The sequence below is a fragment of the Pezoporus occidentalis genome, unplaced genomic scaffold, assembly GCF_034315485.1.
Source record: "Pezoporus occidentalis ecotype Australia unplaced genomic scaffold, CSIRO_AGI_Poc_V1 ctg63, whole genome shotgun sequence".
NCBI lineage: Eukaryota > Metazoa > Chordata > Aves > Psittaciformes > Psittacidae > Pezoporus > Pezoporus occidentalis.
The window spans coordinates 5,738,511-5,753,846 of NW_026915977.1; the positions used below are offsets into that span (position 1 = coordinate 5,738,511).

At 39.7% G+C, this 15,336-nt stretch overlaps 1 protein-coding gene across 3 annotated transcripts in view; it reads left to right on the forward strand.

Moving 5' to 3' along the window:
* NXT2 (nuclear transport factor 2 like export factor 2) overlaps window positions 1-15,336 on the forward strand; it is a 62,745-nt gene that overhangs the window by 22,545 nt on the left and 24,864 nt on the right. The window contains exon 1 of one of the 3 annotated variants that reach the window (XM_062640205.1): window positions 4,106-4,128. The exons of the other annotated variants lie outside the window; for them this stretch is intronic. The gene's annotated coding sequence lies outside the window, so the exon portion shown is untranslated. Of the gene's footprint in view, window positions 1-4,105; window positions 4,129-15,336 lie in introns of those variants that run through there. 3 annotated transcript variants of the gene reach the window in all.

A 15,336-nucleotide genomic window follows, 5' to 3' on the forward strand; every position in this document is an offset into this window, starting at 1 on the left:
GCTCTTCCCTTTTTCTTCTCCTTTCTATTTGTGTGTTCTCTCATACTTTCCTTGGGGGTGGCCAATAACGAGTTCAGAATTCCACCTTATTGTAGCACTGTACTGTATTGAGCATCTATTGTGTACAGTGGCCTTCCATTTATGAGGAGTATTTTCTTAAGCTACTAAATGGTTCAGCAGTCATCTGGTTTGTTCCGCTGATAACAAATGCTAAACGTGTAAGAGGCACTCACAGAATCACAGAATGGTTTGGGTTGGAAAGGACCTTAAGATCATCCAGATCCAACCCTCTGCCATGAGCAGGGATGCCTCACACTAGACCATGTCACCCAAAGCTCTGTCCAGCCTGGCCTTGAACACCACCAGGGATGGAGCATTTAAACTTTATTTCTGATCAACCTATTTCTTTGGCCTGTTTTATGAAGGCAGAAGTCTGAGTATCATCTCATACTCTAATAAGAATATGATAATAAATCCATCCAATCAGTCAAGAATATTAAAACAGTTTAGCCAGTGGGAAAGGGAAGTAGCTTAAATAAGTGTCTTGGAGATGGAAAAGGCATATTGTGTACTAAAAATACAAATGCATTTGCATTGTTCCAAGAATTCCTCATTAAGAACAAACTGTGAGCAGACTAGGGTTTACATGAGGAGGTCTGAACTTGAGTACCAGTAAGAAAGAGAGAAATAAAGTTTTGTTTACTACTGTCTGCATGTTATGGTATAAGGGAACTTGCTGTGTTAGAAACTTCAGAAGATACTAAAGAAGAAAGATGATAATAGACGTTTTTGAGAACTACACAGCAGAGCAACTGCAGCTGCCAAAGGCTGCAGGATTAAAAAATGCATTGTTTAAACTCAAATTCATCAAGTGCAATAAGGAAGCAAACATGTTTCAGTTCATTATGGTATAGTTTCTTAGTTTTGATCTATTGTGCAGTTTTTAACAGGCAACATAAAGCCTGCAGAATCTGCAGCACTAAACACTGTTTCATAAGGCACATTGTCAATGCGTTGAACTTCGATTTTTTCAGACCTACCTGTGGCTAGATATTACTTGTTAATATCCCAAACAAAGACATTGTATTCATCTGAGGTTGTAAGGGTGTATTTATTTTGTAGCTTTAAAATGTTGGCCTAATGTGCTCTGCTGAAAATTGAAAGCAACAAATTCATCTTTTGCAAGTGGCTTGTTCCACATTTACCAGACAGCTTATAGCAGCAGTGCTGTAATTTTGTATGTGGAAACACAATGGAAAATGCAATATTAATAAAGAACCATTTCAGTTTAAAATTGTAAAGAATACATTATGAAATGCAGCATGAGCTAAATGAGAATATATTTATATGTCAGAATTAATTTTTATTTTTAAAACAGTGATTAAAATCAAATAACAAAGTACAAAACTCAGTCTAGCAATCAGGAATCCATTGTGCTTGTAAAAATGCGAGCTGGCTGACAAAGCTTCAGTGAGGAATGGAATGTACAGAAACCCTGAATTCTTGAGTTTCATTTAGTTTCATTTGGCAGTGGCATGGATTTAGTTCATTAATTGTAGTCTTCTTAAGTCATCGGAATGAGAGTTTCTCTCCATCTTCTATAATGTGTAATACAGCCATTTGGGAGTGTTGGGGGGATGTCTGTATAGTGCCAGCACACGTCCCTGGGATCCTGTGCACAGGGCCAGACCAGCCCAGGGAGTTCTAGAGGATGAAGTCTGAGCAAAAGGAGCACTTCATCAGCCACACCAGCACAGAACTTTCCTTGAAGTCACAGAGATCTTTATGAGGTTTCTTGCCCTACTTTTGCAGACTCCAGAGACCTGGAGAAGCATCATCCAAACTTGCCCTTGTTTGGATGAACTCAACTGTTTCATTTCTTAAGGACTCAGAGGAACAGGTTATTTCTGAGTTATGGGAAGTTTAGGTATAAATTCATTCCTATAACATTGAACTATATAATGTGTGGATAAAAAAGTGCCTTTGATAATGTCCTTAAAACCAGATTCCCTCACAATCTTAGTCTTAAATTTTGTCTGCCCTGGGGACCTTATGAAGACACAGTGTTGGTAAAGTAAGGGAAGTCTCCAGAAACACTGAGGTGTACAGAGACCTCCCGTATGTGCCTGCAGACTTTCATGGTGATCAGGGATGTCTCTGCTGCCTGTATCACACATTCCACAGAGCAGCCTGCGTTATACCACCCTCCTGCCAAACCCCCTTGCGCTGCACTGTGTACAGTCTGGCACTTACTGAGGTGACATTTGGAAACAATGTTGATAGAATGAAAGAGTCTAGCCAAAGCCCATTGAAATCATTATATTTTGGGTTCAGCTTGAAACCATTTCCAACCTGTAAAATGGAAAAAATAGCACCTTTCTTCCAGGTCTCCTTCTGTCCTTTTTAGAGTGGATGGTTTCTTGGGCAGGTATACGCATCAAATCTTATCTCATATATTAACTGCATACTACCTATGGAGATTTGAATTCCAATCTCAATTCAGTCTAGACTCTGTGCTAATAAAAACTGATTTTACTAGAAGTAAGCTGAAATGTATTTACAAGCTTTGTGTCTCTTAAGTCAAACGCCAAGTTTAGCTCACGCTTTGAGAGTGGTCATAACTGTGCTGTGTGATCACTGCACCCACTGTGATGTGTTTATCAGCAATCTTCTTTGCAGTTATGTGTTCTTGCTTCGGTTTTTTAACTGTCTCTGATCTTTCTCCAAGCTTGCAGTTCTGTGACCATTTCTGGGTTTATACCCAGAGCCAAAGCTAAACAGGAGGAATATGATTGAGGTTTTAGCATAAACCTATTAGATACTGTGTCATTAAAAGCAAAATGCACTTGCCATGAATCAGAACAATCGTGCTATTAAAATGGATAAGAGTACAATAGAATGCACAGATTTACTTAGCATTTTTAAAAGAAAAAAAAATCAAGCTCTCTGTAGAGATAATGCCATAGGAACTAAAAAAGAGGCATTTTGTCTCAATCACAGATGTTACTTTACAAATGCTTTAAATCTACTTGGTATAAAACTTTCATAATGATTGAATGCTAAAAGCTTGGTTTAAATAACAATAGGGTCATCTTGCAAGCTGGTACCCTCCTGCCTCATAGGTGAACAAGGCAGAAACTGAAGTGTAAAAGCACAGCTCATATTTGCATAACAGGTAAATTTCCAAAATGGATTAAATCTGTGAAGACCCCATTAGCATCATGTTTCTCCAGCTTCCTGCCACGGATATTGTGAGCTGTCATGGCATTAACTCCAGTTTCATTGGGAATCATCTCTCTTGAGATCTTGACCTATTAACTGTACTATGCTGGCTACATGCTAATACTCATTAACTGAACCCAAATCTTTCCACCTTGTAATATAATGATGGTTAATTCATGACGGCCACATCAGTACAGCAGAAGTAGCAGTCTTATAGATGTACAGCTTCACAGCCTGTGTTGTAAATTAGTAATTCAGCTGAATTTCTGAATGATGGACCCTACAAAATTCAGCCTCTGCCTATAGCTGCTCCTCACTGGAAATGTTGGCATGTAAACTTAGACATTTCTCTCACCATTTTTTTCCTAAAAAAACCATTGCCATAAATCACTTTACCTCTCTGTCAAATGAAGGACTATAATATTTATCTTTTTTCAGCTTAAGCATAATTTGGGAAGCTTAACACTCCGCAGTGTTCTTTGTATGACAAGCTTTTAGTAGAAGTGAAAGACCAAAGAAAGAGCTAGGGATGAAACTCTGAGTGATTAAAAAAGCATCTTCATGTGGAAAGGACTGTAAATAAAGTGAGGGCATAGATAAACTTACTCTCATTCCAAACTTCCAGCTGCAAGGGGCCTCGAGCATACCACATGCTTTTTCGCTTTTAGAGGCCCTCTACGTAATGCAAATTAAAACCAGGGCATGCCTTTCCTTAGAACCTCTGCCAGGCATTTTATTTTCAAGGCTGTCAGCTTCAATGCTTTCCTCTTACTGATGTTTTGATGGAAGTGGAAGAAAAGAGCGTGCAAGTGAACGCTGATTACTTGAATGAAAAGTGTTAGTCATTTGGACCGTGTCCTTTCTGTCCTGCAGGTTCCTGGCTGACCCTTTCACTTGGAAGTGGAGGTGGGGAACAGTATCAGTCTAGACAGAAGAGGCCAACAACTAGTTGTCCACTCAGGTTTCAGATTATAAATGAATAGTGTTCAATTTCTCACAGATGTTTGGCAGCCACTGTGCTTTCACTCTAATCACAAGCAGGATTTCTTCTGCCTGAAAAATGCAGTGACCAATAGACATACACAGACTCACAGAGTAACGATTCCATCTGCTGTGGTTTAGATTTATCAACTAGAAAACAGTAAGTTTTTAGAAGTGAGGTCACTAGGATTATGGTCTTACTAAATATTATAAATCATTCAGTCCTAGCACATCTTACAAAGTTTGTGGAGTTGAACGTTTGTTGCATGTAGAGTGACATTTGACAGCAGATTTAGTCCAGGGCTTAATTTATTTGTTTAAATCTAAAGTCAGACTGTATCTGCAAAGGCTCTTTAAGGATTAAGAAAAGCATGGAGTTAAAAACTGTATGTATGCCCAGCCTACAAATAAAGGAATGTTTTAGTTTTCTCTGTGGCACCTAATTTTAGAAAAGGTAGTCTAAAAACTGAGGCATTAAGTACAGTGTTCATTTCTCTTTGGACTCTCAGAGCCTCACAGTTGTCAACAAAAAATCATGCAAGAATGACGCCAGCAAAAGCAGTCAGTGATAAACAGGATAGTGTATAAAGAAAATACTGCAGATGAAGCCTAGGATAAAAAAAATGTAACTACAGGCTGATACTGTTCTACTGCTGAGCATTCTGATAGCTCATTATAGTTGTTTATTGAGTTCATACTTCAAAATACGCTATGAGTAAATTATAGGAAGCATATTACTTCCTGGAAACATATCCCAAATGTGAAACAACCTAACCATCAAAACCCCATTGTGGCCCTTAACAGGGATTCCCTTCTAAGAGGTAGATTGGGCAATACAAACAGAAACGTTGCACTTTGAAAAGGAAACAGCAAAAGCAGGCTGAATAGCAGGAAGAACCTTGTGACAGAGAGACCTGTTAGATTGTGAAATAGTCTCACAGAGTGAGTGCTGGAAACAAAATCACTTGAACATTCATGAACTGATGAAGGAAGTCTACTGAAAATACAGGGAAGGGGACAATTGTGCTTGAGCAGAGTGAATGACTGCTTCTGTCTTAAATTAGCAGGGACTGTCACTTCTTGCTTCGCACAGGAGATATCACAGTTTATGTGTAGCTGAAGTTTTAGACACTATCACGATTCAAATAACATTAAAATAATACTGTCTCACTAACACTTGGGAATGAAAACTAGTGTAAGATACTAAAAACCTCTAAAAAGCCAGGGTGCATACGGGATAAGAGCAGGTCAGTATAAAACCAGATCTTAGCTGAACTTCTCTCTATCCAGCATTGTTTGAAAATGTTTGCATTGTAACAGAAAAGGGGTGAGATAGATTAAAAGAAGGGAAGGGGGTTTGTTACTTTGAATGGCTTTTTTAAAAACAAATCCCTGAGGAGTTTGTGGGGGAGTGGATGCAAAGGGCTAATGGGAATTGGAAGAATACTTTAAAAACTCCCAGCACTTACCATCTCAGTTTTTCATACTTACATACTATAGTTACCTACCTGTGATTTGTCACAAAGGAACAGAAACCTGCCTGCTGACCTGAGGTTCTGGGAGCCCCACTCAAATTACACATTCCGGAATTTTTCAGACAACAGACTGAGAATTGTGCTGGAAATCGGTACATTATCAGGAACAGCTTTTAGTTATTTTAAGTCAAGGAAACTCACAGCCTCCACAGGTTTGCACGCTGTGTACAGACAGGAATCGTGAAATAAGCCATTTCTTATGTGTATGGTTGTTCCATTTTCCACCTTTTACATTATGCTTTTGGGACTTGGAATGCCATACATTCCTAGCCAGCATGTGGCTGGATTTACACTGGGAGGTGTGCAGGTCTTCTGTATCTTTCAGCTCTAGGCAGGGCTTCCAGAAATGAGGAGAATGGTCCCAGTGTACAAAGTGAAGTTCTGGAAAAGAACTAAACTATCAAGAAGTTTCTATTAAAGAGAGGCAAATGATACAGGGGAGCCAGGAGTCCATTCACCATTTCAGATGTTGAGATAAGCCATGTCATAAATTAGTTTAAAAAATAACAGGAAGAATGAGGATGTGTTGTGAGGAAAGAAACCCCCAGGTTCAGAGACTCAGGAATCGGTGAACTTGCTTTTGAGCCAAGTTTCTTCAGTTTCATAACTTTTATCAGGGGTCTGATCCCATTCCAGTACAGTGCAGTGTTAAATGCTGGTTAACTTCATCTAAGCAGAGGCAATCTAATGGTTTTGATTTAATGGTCTGATTAAATGAATATGGCAGAATTAAGGAGGAGTATAAAGTGAACTTTCTAAATCCTTATTTCTGTCAATTTGCATTTACCCAGCTGTACTTTGCATTATCCTGCCGCCACTGAATGCACACAGCTGGCACTCCTGTGAGGACTGCCTCTGGTGCCTAACAGCAGTGTCTTTCCAAAACCACAGGTGTTTACTGCTAGATGAGCACATACTGTGTGGAACTGGAGGGGCAGAGAATGCTGCCTCATCTTCCTGGGAAGTGCTGACTGCTGGGGTTGTGCGTACTTGTAGAATTCCTGTCCAAATAACATCCTGTCAAGTGACAGCTCTGTAAAACAGAGCAGCAAAGCAGACAGAAAAAAGTGTCTCCTGATGCTGTGAGATCAAAAGTCGCTCTCAGACATACAGTGATGTTCATTCATCTTCTGTAATCAACGTATTTCCTGTGTTACATTTAAGGTGCCAAGTGGCACCGTAAAAGTGAGGGCAAAGAACTTCATAGGTAAAATTTTAGCGTGAAGTCCAAAGAAGAAACACACAACTTTAAGAATGCAGTTTGATTCTCTTTAAAGGATGTATTTCCAGTTCTAATGGAAAATTACAAGCTATCCATAAATACAATAATATCATCATAATTGATATAGACAGAAATTGATACTTCCATAAACTTCCAAAATTTCCAGAGAAAGGCTCTGATTCTCTAGAAAATGATCTCCTTTTTAGACAAGTTTGCATGGAGCATTTTTCTGCAGAACCCCTCGGTTTTTAGTCTGCACTACATTTTTTACCCATACATTTTCCCCAAAAGTCCAACTTCTGCTGCTGTCCACAAGAGAAGCAGATATTTGATTCTTATACTCTTTTGGTATTCCTTAATGGCCCAATTAGGGGAAAACTTTCTGTAACATTTGGAAGTTACAGATCTCTGTAGTAAAAATTTCATTACATTATTATCATTGCCCCTTACTGAACTTTCTCCACTCTGAAAAACTGAGGCAGAGTTCAACAGTGCTTTCTTAAGGCCCCTGATTGATCCAGGCAGGATAGGAAATACAGCATTCCTGGCTTTTGCTACTGTATCCAGACCACTAGACCACATATTTTTATGTCAAGGAAAATTAAGCCCAGTTACTTTGCAAGATTTCTTGATATGTTGCTTCTCTTACCCTGTTTGCATTGCTTTTTGCTGATGTAAAGATGCAAGAATCAAACTCAGCTTTTAATGTATCTGAAAACTAAAATCTTTTAATAAAGAATACTTTTAATACCCCCAGTATTCAGGGTACTGCCAGATCAATCAGCATTTCAGCAGGGATGACACTGTTTTCTGGCAGTAAGTAACCCATGCTATGACTTCACCTCTTAAATTTCCATAAGAGATTGGTTTTCACTAGAAGTGCAGTTTTTCCAGGCCATATTCAACTTAACTGTATCATGATTTAGGAATTTAACTTGTTCCATACTCTCAGCAGCTCAATGAATGGCACTGTTTTTTTGAAGCTTGGGAGCACTGAATTTCTTTCCTTAGGCTTCATTAGAATTTAAGAAATTAAAAGAACAAATTATTGACTTCTGTACAAGTGCTTATATGTATGCATGAGTACATAGATACATATGTATATAGATACTTATATATGTGTGTATTTTTGTCTTTGAAAGTAACCTGGTTCATTTTGTGTATTGTATTTGCATTATCATGCAGATACTGACCCCTAAGAAAAAGCCACTGCATGAGATTAATTTCTTGTGTAACATGACACAGGCATAGGCAGCCTATTCCAGCCTTCCCAGAAGAGCTTTCCGGGCAGGAAACATGTCACAGGTTTTCTAAGACAATTAGAGATATGCCCAGAACTCTGCACTATCTCACTGCTTGTTGAAGCAGGGATGGTGAGTAACCACAAAGTATATAATGGTAGTTGTAGTACAGCTGCAGAAGGAAGAAGCATCTGAAGTGCACTGCGTATGCTGTGCTTTGATCCAAATGTAGCTAAGAGGGAATTCAGAGAATGGGTGGAGGTGGGCATGGAGGAAAGTGAAGTATTTGGGGAGAGGCAAAGAGGAGCAGAGGACTGGAAAACAGTAAGAGCAAGGAGGCTGGGGCACAAAAACCTGAGGGAACTTAGGGGAGAAGGGGGGGTGTGTACAAGCAGGAATGTAGGAGGGGCTGGGCAGGGACCTTGAGGTTATTTCCTCCTGTAGCTGCCAAGATGGGCACATGCCTCAGGGTGGGCAGCCAGCACCAACTGATGGCTTCACTGATGCTGCTGCAACTGAAGCTGTGAGATCCAAAGGGGAAAAGCAGTGAAAGAGCCCTGGGGTATCACCCTCATGTTCCAGGCTGACAAACACTGATGCCGTAATGGACTGTGTCATGCCCGTGTAACGAAAGATGCATCCATTTCTGAAGAGGAAACATGAAATTCAGATTCCATTAAGTGCTGCAGAAGGTGTTTTTGGCAAAGAAATGAGAACACTGCATCAAACTGAGGCTAATTGTATTAGAAGGCTGTCTCACAGGTTAAATATTGCTCAAACTGGCACAAAAAACCTATAGGAGCTTTATTTCTAAAACTGGTAAGGGTCTTTTTTACTTAAAGACCTATATAGCAGTTCAGGATGAATTCATTCTTTTAGGGCCAGGAGGAGGTAATATTGTTTATCTTGTAAAAACAGAAAAGCAGCTGCTGCCTTTGTGCTTGTGCTCAGGAAATAGATAACTCTAACCATTCGCGCCTCCTAACATTTATATACAAGAGTTGTAGCTGCTGCGCTCACTGATGTGTTGGGATGAAGTCCAATAGTGGATGCAAGAGCATGTATGATAAATATTGAAGATTCTGTTAAGTCCAAAATTATTATTCTTGCCATGGGGATGAAGTAGGAAGGGAAAGAGCTTTCCCAATTTGCCACAGAGTGCAGAATCACTTTTGGCTGCAGCCCTCAAAGTTCTCCTTCATAGGAGTACAATGCAGGATTAAATGAGGTCATGCTTTCATCTCCATCACACCTACCTCATTCTGATGTGCAAAGAACTGATAAGAATAGAGCTCTCTATCAGAAGTGTGTAATGGGGAAGATGAGGGAAGAGTGGAACAGTAAGGGAGAGACAGGAGGAGAATTTAGGACCCTCCCTCATGGAGGGAGTCACGGTAGTTCAGCAGTCTTCTGAGGAGAGATTTGCTTCATGGTACTTTTGCAGTTGTCCTTATAGCAGCAGATTATGGGAGGTGCTATGGCTAAGAATTGAGTAGCTGAAATGAAAACCTGTCTCTGAGTTTGATTTTCTGCTTCTTACGTTAATCTTTCAGCTACATTTTATGAATGAAGCAGTTGCCTCCCACTTGTTGCTTCTACACAGGACATGAAAGCAAATGCATTTCTTTTCAAGATGGGATGGCAGAAGTCCAAACATATCTAACAGCGGAAGGAAGCAATCTTATCAGCCTTTCTGGCCCATTGATAAAACCATACAAGGAAATCATTCAGCTTTAAATGAGGAAAAGGAAGTCTTAGATAAAGTTTAGAAGTTGCCTTGGGAGATTTCAGACACGTCAATGAAAAAGTCACATACAATTAAGCAAGCATTCCAGTCTGGATCAAGTGCTTTGTTTGTGGTATCAAAGCACAACTATTTACAGTTTTTGACAAGCTTCTCTACAGTGGGTCAGTTGACATTTTTCTGGCCTGTCTACTTGGTCATACACCTTTTATCTAAGCTCTCCTCTATGGAAAAAACCACCAGCAGCCATCCTGAAGCATTGTTTTTCCCTCCATTCATGGCATTGAATCTTATTTTTAGTCACCATTAACACGGAGTTAATGGTGTTAATGAATACCTGTATCTTCCTGCTAAATCAGTTATTATTAAACGTGTCAGTATTTAGACTTTACAATGGTGGCATAAGGATAAAATTAACCTAAAATAAAAGGAAATGCTCCAAAGAGGCAGGACTTTCAATGTATGGGTTGTATTTTTTTAATGAAATTCTCGTGTTTGAACTTGGATAAGAAACTCGAAAGTTTGAGCAAGCCCTTCTGGATGCAGAATGTGACTTTCTGACAGACAAAGAAGCAGATGGAATATGCAGATAAAGGTGGATTATATACTTTTAAGTGTGAGTCTATGCATGCTTAAAACACACAGAAAGCAGTGTCAGCACAATACTCAGTGTATCTTTAGAGTAAAACACTTATTTATTGGCTATCTGAAAGCCAGAGGCATATACTTGCCAAGCTCGTTCACTTGCAAAATTGGTCATGTATCAAACATTGCTTTGTTATCCCAGAAGATGTGGCATTTTAAATTCTATTTATTTGCCTCATGTATCTAGTAGTAAGAATATGGGATAGAGAACTGTATGAGATACCTTTTCTCCTGGAATTAGTACTGTGGTGGGCACCTGAAAAAATGTGCTGCTTTCCTACTGATGGTGCTGCTATTCTAATCAGGCTCAAACAGAATTCTGGCTGTTCACCTACTTTATTGTTTACTTATGTTAAAGCTTCTTGTTTTGTTATCATGCACTATGTGGTTGTCAAGCCTGATTTATCAGAGCCCTGTTCACTGTGACCTTTGAAGTACAGCATGTTACTGTGGCAAAGTCAGTTTTCCCATAGCAGAGAAATGAATCAGTTGACACAGCCATGCCCTTTTACAACCTGGAGAATTTATGGGGTCGGAGGCTCTCTTTGTGCAGTTCTGTGTACAGTCAGGCTGTAGGTCAGTAGTACATGAGCTGCTGTAAGTCAAATCTCAGAATCTCTCCCTTCTATTCTGCTTCTACCCGTTATAACATGAAGGACACTTTAAATACAGCAGAGATAGAAGTGTATTGTTGAGCATCCACCAAAACAAACAGAAAACCCTAAGTTCTTACAGAGTCAGCTGAACAGTTGTTTTCCATCTGTCAAAATACGGTAATTGTCATCTTTCAGGCAGAAGAGGTAGAAACGAAAATACTCATCCCATGCAGTCTCAAGTGTAGTCAAAACAAGCTCTTCTGGAATGACAAATGCTACAGACCTTGGTCCACTCAAGTGGTTTCTCCTGCTCTAACAAGCTGCTACGAAGTATTTATAACTCTTATTTTTGCAAGTTCTCAGACTGCCTCCCACTTCTGCTTGTCTGTCCCTTAGGGCACAACTCTAAAACAGAAAGGGGACACATCTGGGCAGTCTGCAAACAAGCTCAAATGCGTAATAGAGGTAGTATAGAAAAGATCTTTGAATTGCTCATAGGCGTAACACATTGTCATATACGTACATATATATATGTATGTCTTGATTATTCAGCTTAAATGCTGAATAATCAAGCAATAACCAAGCTGTGTCTTTGAAAAGAAGGGATTTTTCGAAATACTCTTTTTTAAACCAAAACCCAACACAGATTACACATTGAATTTCTGATGACATGATTTACCCTAGACTGAAGGAAAAGGGATGAACTATAAAACATGGAATTCCTCGTCATGCATTCCAGATATGTTTCCATGTTTTCATAGCAGAGAGTAATAAACAAATGGTAGAGAGAGCAAGACCCATATGTTAGTCCAGTTGCCTGAAACCCTTGGAAATCAGTGGATTGGAAGCTATTAAAATACAGCTTCTCTGTGTATTTTTTTTAGGTTCTGGATCATTTCTTAAAATGAGGTGGCTTGTTTCACTTGTAACTAATACTGATGTGTATGAGGAGTAATGTTATTGACAGTTACCCAGGGAGAGGTTTGACGAGACCCATTTTGTGCCTACTGAAAGCAACGTAACACCTCTTGATCTGCTGGAAATACCCAGCCTCTGAAATGCTTATCCGAAAGTATAGCAGCCTCTCACTGGAGTTCCTCTGTGCACAGCCTGTTCCAGCTGTGGTGTTTCTTCAGGCTCCATAGAAAAAGGTAACTCAGGTGTAGCACAGGTTTGAGCCTTCAATTAGGTCAAGCTGCAATTAAATCTGACAGAAGGAAATAGGTTAATTGCTTTAGACCCAATTTAACAAGACTTGGCTCTTGTATAGAAACACTTAGAGAAAAAAATAACAGTTTTGTATCTAGGTGAAGGAAGAGGGAAAATTTGCTGTATTTTTAATATCACAATAAGAAAACGTTTATTCTTATATAAAGAGATACTCAAATATTACAGTATTAAAGAGTCAATATAAAAGCTAGGTCAAACCTGACAAGGTATAATCTTTTACAGCTAACAGCAGACTTCTTTCTGCTCCATTCTCAGGAACAGCACAGGCATCCTATGGAAGAGACAACACTCTTTTGCTCTCTTTCAAAGATTGCAATTTTGAAAGAATTGCATTTCTTTTACATTTGACTTGGGCTCACAGAGCCTCACTGATGTTCTAGCCATGAGTAGAACCAGGGTTTGACTTGCTTTCCACTGCTCTGCACTCTTTGTCTGATTGGGAAATTAGAAGAAGGAATATGGCAGGTAGTTCTTGCTTTCCCATTTATCTGGCAAAGCCACACTCTACTAGTAGGTTACTCCAAAATAGTGCATGCTTTGTTCAGTGTGATTTTTGGACACAATCAAGTGTGTCCAGTAACAGCCCCCCCCCGCCCCCCCAACTTGTTATATAGGCAGTTTTATCTTTCATATAAACCCTGAAGTGAATTAAACTAAAAAAAAAAAAAAGAATAAAAAATAACGTCTTAGTAATCCTGATCATTTCCTCTTGGACTTCATCTTGCCATCAACTCTGTCAGTTGTTTATAAAGCCTGCTTTTGAGCCATTGGTTTGGTTTGAGAGGAACCTATTCAGTCTCGTATGTTGCTAACTGAAAAAAAAAATAGGAAGAATGCAAATATTGGATATATCTTCTTGTGAACTTGCACGTAAGTTTTATAATAGGTGTTTCCCAATTTATTGCTTCCCTACAATCACTACTGGAATAGCTCTGCTCAAAACATTGAAGGAATATATGTTATAAAGTATTTGCAGCTAAAGGGAGGGTTGTGTTCTTCTGGCTGATTATGTATCTGTTACACAGGAGAATGTGGCTCTCTTCTCTGAGAAAGCCAAAGCTTTGTTTCCCATCCAAGGCTATATCTAGGTTCCAGAAAATATCTGTAATAATATATGGGGTTAGACCATATAAAAAAGGAAGAAGAATGAGGAAAGTTTGATGGGGGGGGAAGAAAAGGGCAGTTTGGTTCCTCTGGCATGGAATTGCATGTCTGGACTTTATCTAGCAAGCAGGTTTGACATTTATACTGTGTTTATCTCAGTGTGGCATCAGAGTTCTGGATTTCTGTCTGTAGGACCAGAGGAAGTCACTTCACCCGCTCTATGCCTCCATTTCCACCAGAACCTCTTATTTGTCTTCATTTAGAATTTCAGTTCTGTAGGGTGAGAAACTATTTGTGCAACCACTAAGGCATAAATCTCAGCTGCAGCCTCTGCCTATTGCTGAAATACAAACATTTCTGTTTTGTTGTGACTTTAAAAAAACTATTTGATCTTTTTACCTTTAAACTTTTAATGAGACAGGAACTCACAAGTGGGTTGTGAGGATTTACTGGTTAATGCTAATGAAATATAAAAAGGACATGGAACTGTTGGAACAAGTCCAGAGGAGGCCAGGAGGATGATCAGGGGCTGGAGCACCTCCCGTATGAAGACAGGCTGAGAAAGTTGGGGCTGTTCAGCCTGGAGAAGAGAAGGCTGCGTGGAGACCTCATAGCAGCCTTCCAGTATCTGAAGGGGGCCTATAGGGATGCTGGGGAGGGACTCTTCATTAGGGACTGTAGTAACAGGACAAGGGGTAACGGGTTAAAACTTAAACAGGGGAAGTTTAGATTGGATATAAGAAGGAAATTCTTTCCTGTTAGGGTGGTGAGGCACTGCAATGGGTTGCCCAGGGAGGTTGTGAATGCTCCATCCCTGCCAGTGTTGAAGGCCAGGTTGGATGAGGCCTTGGGTGATATGATTTAGGATAGGGTGTCCCTGCCCACGGCAGGGGGTTGGAACTGGGTGATCTTAAGGTCCTTTCCAACCCTAACAATTCTATGATTCTATATTTACTTCCTCTGAAGGCTTTTAAGGACAGCAAAATATTGTTGAGGAAATGACAAATGCATTCCATTTGTTTTACATTAATTCACATATGCTATATGATTGACTTCAAAACTGCACTTTGATCCATCATGTAGAACGGTCCATCTCCTGACCGTTTGTGAAGTGGGGTAGCTGCCTTTTTGCAGTTCTGTGGAAGGAGGAGGGAACTGCGCCTAAGTTTGCTTCAAGAATACCAGGAATTTTAATGATTTCCTGTGTCAAGTCTGAGGGTCCTCCTTTACCACGTGTAAACAATAGCAGAGTAACTTACACTAGTGAACTCTCCAAGAACTAAAACCAAACTAGGATGTGACTTGTCTCAAAGTACACTGGACAAACACACCAGAAGCCTGTTCTAATTATCAGTGCTTCAAATCAAAATCAGACTCATTTTACCAGTACAGGGGATCGAGAGCTGGGCTAGCAGCCTGGTAGTAACACCGCCACGGATTCACAAGGAAACCTTCAGTCTGCTCTGCTCTCAAGTAACCAAGAATTATGGAATCTTTTTGTATATACCATAAGGAACATGGAGAATTTCTGCTCAGGAAGTTCTATGGAGAGGTTAATAATAAAGGGTCAGAGAAGCTCAGTTTCTCAAGGAATCCATGAAATCAAAAGTGAGAGAATAAATAACAGGAGAACCTGCAGGCCTTTAACACAAGTGGAGGATAAAAGTACTTTTTCCCAAACCATTTTTCATAGGAAATGGTAATAAGCTCATACTGTGGATAGAAAGCTTCCTCAGAGGTGCTGGAGCTGGCTACGTGACTTTTGGCTGGGAGTGGGAGTAAGAAAACAGCTAATTTTTACTATTAGAAAGTATCA